Genomic DNA, 7,650 nt, shown 5'->3' on the forward strand with positions numbered 1-7,650 from the left:
GTTTTCCATAGTGGCTGCACTAATTTAGATTCTCACCAACAGTGTAGGAGGGTTCCCTTTTCACTGCACACTTGCCAGCACTTATTCTTTATTTTCTTAATCTTAGCCATTCTGACTGAGGTTAAGTGGTATGTTATTGTGGTTTTGATTTACATCCCCTTATGACAAGGGATGTTGAGCATTTTTTCATATGCCCTTCAGCTATTCATATTTCTTCTTTGGAGAGTTGTCTGTTCAGCTCATTTGCCCATCTTTTAATTGGATTGATTATTTTTTGTGGGATAGCTGCTTAAGTTCCCTGTATGTTCTGGTTATCAGTCCCTTTTCTGAGGCATGGTTTGCAAATATTGGGATGTCAGTAAATTTTTTGACAACCCAGTATATTGTCCCATAAACATAATGGCAAAAAGAAAAAGGAAATTGAGAGAGAGGGAGAAAAATGAGCCAATTTTTATTCAAGAAGAAGAAAACCAAGCACCCAGAAAGTCAGTGTGGCCAGTGAGTTTAAAAGATATGTCATTATTGGTGCCAAAAGGTGGCGCAGCAGTAAAATACAATGCTCTGTGAGACTGACTCATATGAGTGCTTTGCCAGTTCACATCTGGAGACATCCCTGAGTACACCAGACATGTATATGCTCATGATCCAGGGCTGGTTAAAGGCTGGGGGATTTCACTGTGTTGTCAAGACCCTGGTAAGAGTGCTGTGTCTCTGTCTCTGTTCTGTTTTATTTTGGTCTCTCTCTCATTTATGGGGAAAAAAAACAATAAACTTTAAAAGATAAATAAAAATTGAGGCCAGCAAGTGGCATAGTGCTTAAGGCACTGAACTCTCACATGGCCTACTGTGGTTCTAGTCCTGGGTCTGGTGGCCTAAAAATCATGCCAGGAGCATGTGCATGCATGCCTAAGATCCTGAGGGGAGAATGGAAGAAAAGGGCTTGCAGCATGACCATCCCACATTGGGGGTGATTTTTTGCTTTCTGTCTCTCTGTCTCTGTCTCTCCAGTGAGTGCACATGCCCTGCAGCAAAAATCTCTTATAAGCCAGTGAGACAATAGTGAGTGAGAGGCAAGCAAAAGGCTGGAAAAATGGCTGCACTTTGGGGCTAACCTTCTCTTGCTATTCATTGGAGCTCTGACACCACCATATAGAGAAGCCAGGCTAGCCTACTAGAAGATGAGAAGGTCTCAAGGAGCAGTCAATAAGCCATCTTGAGACAGATCTGTGGTGCAGCAATAATATGCTCAAGAGAAACTAGATCCTGCATGACCACCATGGTTTAAATCCTCAGCCTGGTTGACTTGAGACATGCCAGGCACATGGATGAGTGCCCAAGATCTAAAGGGCTGGAAGACTACAGGAAGAGAATCATGGCATGATCAGACCCTGTGGAGGATACTACTTTCTCTCATGTGCACACACACACCGTGCAATGGATAAAGAAAAAAAATTAGAATATGTTTATAATAAGCCATCTCAGCTGAGGGCTCCTAATGGACCTGTCAGCTGACTGCATTCACATGAGTAAACCCAAATTCCAGCAGGTGAACCACCCACCTGAGCACAGTCCAAACTACCAAGCCTCTGAACTTGGAGTGAATAGATTATTGTTCTTTCAAATCATTACATTTTGGGGGTGAGCAGTGACTTGTTACTCGGTAGAAACTAACTGATATCCCATGTGAACAGCCTCACATGAATACATTTGTAATTCTCATCCAAAATAAAATATAGCTTGTTTCTACTCTACAAAGTTGGTTGAACCCTTAATAAAAGGCAGTATTGAGACTTTGGGGGATCTAGGATTCAACTTTGACCTTCTCAACCCCCCCCCTGGCCTGCATTTATCCATTACCAAAGTCTGTTGTTTTTATTTCCTATGAATCTGAAGTCCATCTACTTTTCTCAGTTCTCACTGTTATCATCCTAGCCCAGGCTCCTTTCTACCTGGACTACTAAACAGAGATTCCTCTGAACCCATCTCCCTGCATGCACCCTGACTCCAATCCCATCTCGTCTCCATATAACAGAACAATCATTTTAGAAACAAATCTGTCAGTGATTCTGCCTTAAAATCCTTCAGTTTCTCTCAATAAGATAAATGAAGAAAGGCCAGCCCTGTAGCCCAAGTGATTAAAGGAACCAGATTCCACATGGCCAACTGTGGTTTGAATCCTGGCCCCAGAGGCTTGAAAAACACACCAGGTGCATGTGTGTATGTGCCCCAAATCCTGACAAATGCATAAATGGAGGAAAAATGGTTGCAGCCTGACCATGCTCCATTGTGGGGGTTGGGGGTGCTTTCTTCCTCTTGATCTGTCTGTGACAAATGAACATGCCCTCTGGTAATGAAAAAAAAAAAGGATAAAAGGCGAAAACCTAGCATATATACCATGTCCTACAGCCCTTAGTAGCATATGCCACTCTCTGCTCCCTGCCTCCAGGTTCATTGCTACTCGCCATTGCCAGCTCCAGTTCTGCCTTCAATTCTGTTGATGGGCAGTGCCATAGCCCACCACAGGACCTTTCTGAAGGCCGTGCATTCTGCTCCTCTGGTCACCCACTGAGTCCTCCTCTCAACCTTCTCATTTCATCTTAGGAATTACTTACTCAGGAAAACCTTTCTCAGCCCCTAGTCCAGGTTATTTTATTTTGCTTTATTGTACTTACCGCTTCTCTCATTTTGTGATTGAATATATTCACGTTGGCGTGATTATAAGATTAATGCCTGTACACTGTGATCCGCAGGCTGAGACCACATGAGAGACCTAGGTTCAATTTCTGGTGCAATCTAAAGGCCAAGCATGGTGGTGTGCTCCTGTAATCTTATCCACTCAGGAGGCTGAGACAGGAGGATCAGACTTAGGCAACCAAAGGGACCTTGTCTTAAAAAAAAAAAAAGGTGAGGCATAACTGTGCATGCCAGTCATACCAGCTGGGAGGCTGAGGTGGAAGGATCATGACATGCTAAGACTCTGTCTTCAGAAGAAGAAGAAGAAGAAGAAGAAGAAGAAGAAGAAGAAGAAGAAGAAGAAGAAGAAGAAGAAGAAGAAGAAGAAGAAGAAGAAGAAGAAGAAGAAGAAGAAGAAGAAGAAGAAGAAGAAGAAGAAGAAGAAGAGATTAATGTCTGTATTTCCAACTATACTATAAATTCTAGGAAGCAAAGAATACATTCAAAATTTTGCTCTTCTTTAGAGCCCTAATGTCAAGCATAGTGCCTGGCACATAACTGACATTCAGTATATATGTGTCGATTAAGGACTAGCTTCATGGCCTGGTGGTTAAGAGAGCCAGATTCCACATGGCCAACCGCATCGTCCAAGTCTGAGACCCGATGACTTAAGAAACACACTGAGCACACTTGCATGCATGCCTCAAATCCTAACAGGTTGGAGAAATACAGGAGAAGAGATTGTGACATGACCACAACCCACTGGGAGTACCATCTCCCTCTCTGTCTCTCTCTGCAGAGCACACACACACACACACACACACACCCACACACACACACATACCCTGCACACTGGCAAATAAAAAAAGCATATTTATTGATTGAAAGAATGAGCATGCAATATCACAATCATATTTGGCATATAAAATATACTCAATATATATTTTCTGAACAAATTAGGAATGAATTCACCTGGGACAGAAAAGAACTAACAAATGAGAAACCATATTTTTCATGGCATTTAACATTGTTCCTTGAACATAATAAGCCAAATAACTATTGTGGGAATGAATGACTAATCTAAAGGATTTTGAAGGGATAAAAAAAGAATAAGAACTAAAAGAAAACATAAAATTTATTCCTTTATACTTGAAGTCAGCATGAGTTAAGTGGCCTCTTTTGTGTAGATATGTAACTAATAAGTAAACAAAAACTAAAGGTAAGTGGCTACATCTCTGGATGTAGTTATAGGCAGTGCTGAGTTTCTATGGAACAACACCTTGTGACCACAATGACCTGACATTTCTATACAGCCTACAGTCTACAGCATGAATTTTCTAGGTTTCTATATCAATAACATATCCCAAATAGAGAAATGGTGAACTTTTCTTAAACATAAACAGAAATCAAAATAGTGCATCCATATTAACCTGTCCTCCTGATTGTCCCCACTATTACTACTCTTGTTTAAAGCCTCATCATCTCTCACAGATCCACAAGTGTATAAAAAAGATCACTACCCACAGAGCCAACCAGGTGGCATGGAGGTTAATATGGTTGGATCCCACATGGCCAACTGTACAGTTCGAGTCCTGGACCCTATGTCTTGAAAAACACAGTGTCCATGCATGTGAAAATCCCAAGACGAGAGTGGAGGAGGAAGGACTGTGGTGTGATCATCTCCCCTGAGGGGTGATTTCTCACCTTCTCCCTTAAAAAAAATCACCATCCACAAGTTTTGAAGAGCTGATACGAAGAACCTTCTACTGCAGACTGGTGTAGAAATGGTCAATGGTTTGATCACACATTTCTGTATCCACTCGTTCACTGTTCCCCATGTGTACTGACTCAGGGCTTGGCCATGTGATTTCCCTTGTTCACAGAATTGTGAGCAATAAAATATTTTTTTCTTTTTAACCCTCTATGCTTGGGACTTTATTTTACACAACAAAAACCAATTGCCCCATGTCTGCCATTCTAACAGGGTTTTCTAAACACAAATTTGAAATGTCACTTGATCACTTAAAATCCTTCAAGATTCATTAGTAGTCCCAAGGAAGGCTGGATCAACTCTGAGGGGTCAGGAGTTAGGTGAGGAGGTCTCTCTTAGGAGAGATGTCAAGATTCACTCAGAAATTTGGTGAGGTGTGTGTATGTGTTTGAGTGAGGCAGAAAGGTCAGTGTTCATGAAATTATACATATTTCTGTACTCTAATCAGTGGCAAGTTCTAAACTCATTTTGAAAATTCAAAAAAATCTCCAAAATATGGAAGCAGGGATTGGGATTCTTTTCGTGGTGGTTTTGGTTTTCTTGTTTATTTGTTGCCATACATGACAACATGACACCGACTGAGAGTTTCGTCTTTGGGAAGGAGAAATGTTGGTCCTTGTCGAATTTCTTTCTGATGCGCATTCGGCATCTCAGTGCATTACTGGTTAGGATGCTACCCCCTTCGCATTGTTAAACAATGATAAATAGGTCCAGATGCTTTACTTTAAAAGGACATTTTAGTTAATGTTCCTAGAGGAGAAGCGATAGTAACCAGTGTTGCCCATTTGTCTGGTCATTCTGGGCTCCAGATGGCTTCATCAGTGCTTGAAGAAGTAGGAATGTTTTATTGAGCTGGAAGACTAAATACATGCTGAGCCACTTCTACCACTTTAGGAGGGGTTTTAAGTTAACCCTATAGCAGTTCTGATAAAACTCACATGAAATGTGACAAAGTCATCGAAAGTGCTCTCTGTTGTTAACAGGATGAATGAGCTGTTATTGTCCTGTCCACAAGGAACAATTTACAGAACTTTCCTTCTGCCTACTAGCAGAAAAGCATTTTGGAGTATTATCACCCACATTTGCAAAGGAGGTAGTTTCAGGGCCAAAGAATAATTATACAGGGACTTCAAAAAGTTTTTGGAGGGGCTAGCAATTGTTATGATGGTTGAGATGCTGGACTCGCACATGACTGATGATGGTTCAAGCCCTGGACCTGGCAGCTTCAAAATCACACTGGGTGCAAGAACTTGCATGCCTAAAATCCTGGGAGAAAGGATTGTGATGTGATTACGGTTCCTGGAGGGTTGATTTCTCATTTTCCCTCTTTCTGTCTCTCTATAGAGAACCTAGGTGCCCTATGGGGGGAGGGAAGCAAACCTAAAAGAAAAAGAAAAAAAAATAGTTTGCAGAAAGAAGAATTAAAGTATGGACATATTTTGGTGGGGAAAAAATAGAAATCCTGTATTGTTTTTTCATAGTACACATTTCCCACAAACTTTTTGAAGAACCTTGTGTGTCTCTGAAACCATTAATTAAATGTCCTATCCACAGTCATTAAAAATGAGATTGCTTTGATGAAATGCCAGTAGATTGCTTTGAAGACTCGGTTGGTTTAAATACTTGAAACATACTTCCCAAATTTGCCTGAGTAGTTCTAAGTGGTTGCCATAGCAATGAGCTATCATTGTAAACATTATTCCACATGAACTCGTTAATAATTGTTTCTATCACTAGTTGGTCACATGCGGTAGAAACCCAATCGGAAGTAGCTGTAGTAGATTGCAAATAGGCCAGAATCCATTTTCTCCATTTTTTTTGAAGAGGTTTTTGCTATAGGGCTTGTGTGCATTCACCAGAAAGAGAGAGACAGAGAGATAGAAAGCAAGAAATCAACCCCCAGGAGGGATGGCCATGCCTCAATCCCTTCATCCTCCATTCTCCTCTTGGGATCTTGGGCACGCATGCACACGCACACGGCATGAGTTTGAGCCACTGGGTCCGGACTCGAACCACGGTCAGCTACAAGGGAGTTTAACAACATAGCCATTACGCTAACTGCTGGTCCCTGTTTCTTCACAATGTATTGTCAATTCACTATCCCTTGAATCTGGTTTGACCACGTGACTTGCTTTGGCCAATAGGACTTTAAAAAGCATGATACAATCTGGGGCTTTACAAATGCTTGTACATTGAGGCTTGTCCTCTTTTGAAGGTTCTAGAACTCCATAATTGTCTTATGGAAAAGTTGAGCTGGCCTGCTGAGAATAAGAAATCGCCATGCAGCCCAGTCACCTCCATGGCACTCCAGCCAGCAGCCATCCATCTGGCAGACTGTAAGTGAGGTCATCCTCTGATCATCTAGCTTCCAGCTGACAACAGATGTCTGAGTGAACCCAGGCGAGATCAACTAAGGTTACTGAGCCCAGAATCATTCAGCTGAACTCCATCACCAGGAGCTATTGATAAATACATGCTGCGTTTAAGCAGCTGAGTTTGGGGGGAAGATGTGTAGTAAAAGCTATCTGCTATGAAGCTTAAGCCAGAAAGGAGGAAAGAAAAAAAAAAAAAAGACTTGTCGGAAGCCTCTTGTATGCTCTGGCGCTGAACTAAGTAGAGGAAAGAATGAGATATACTTCAGCCTCAGGAACAACCAGAACCAAGAATTTGAACATCAGCATCAAATAAAACTCACCATTATCTGAGGTGAAGATATTTTATAAGGCTCAGATTAAGGTGGTAAGCAATAAAAACTCATATGTCAACCCAAATAGGACTCCAAATCCCCCCTTTTGTTATTTTTACTTGTTGCCCTACATCTCATTTCTCTCTGGACCCCCTCCCCACTGTTTTACCCTGTTTCTATCTATTCAATTATTAAAATATTTTATTTCATTTTTTAGTTTATATTTAATCACTGTATGTTTTTATAATGCATAGCATGTTTTTTTCCCAGCATGATGTATTTGATTTTTTTTTAAAAGATTCTACATGCAAATGATATCAGCTGGTATCTGTATTTCTATGTCTGGCTTATCCCTCCCCCAACCTCAGTAATCACCATCCTATTCTGTCCTATGAGTTCAATTGTTTCAGATTCCACATGTAAATGGAATACAGTGTTCTGTGTGTGTGGCTTATTTCACTTAGCATATTCTCCAATTCCATCCACATTGTCACAAATGGCAGAGTTTCTCCTTTTTAAG

At 41.1% G+C, this 7,650-nt stretch overlaps 1 pseudogene; it reads left to right on the plus strand.

Annotated features, from left to right (window-relative positions):
- The first annotated feature begins 5,012 nt into the window (after positions 1–5,012).
- LOC102470068 (proteasome subunit alpha type-1-like) overlaps positions 5,013–7,650 on the plus strand; it is a 36,026-nt pseudogene continuing 33,388 nt past the window's right edge.

This window comes from Tupaia chinensis, unplaced genomic scaffold (assembly GCF_000334495.1).
Source record: "Tupaia chinensis unplaced genomic scaffold, TupChi_1.0 Scaffold000600_1, whole genome shotgun sequence".
Classification (NCBI taxonomy): domain Eukaryota; kingdom Metazoa; phylum Chordata; class Mammalia; order Scandentia; family Tupaiidae; genus Tupaia; species Tupaia belangeri.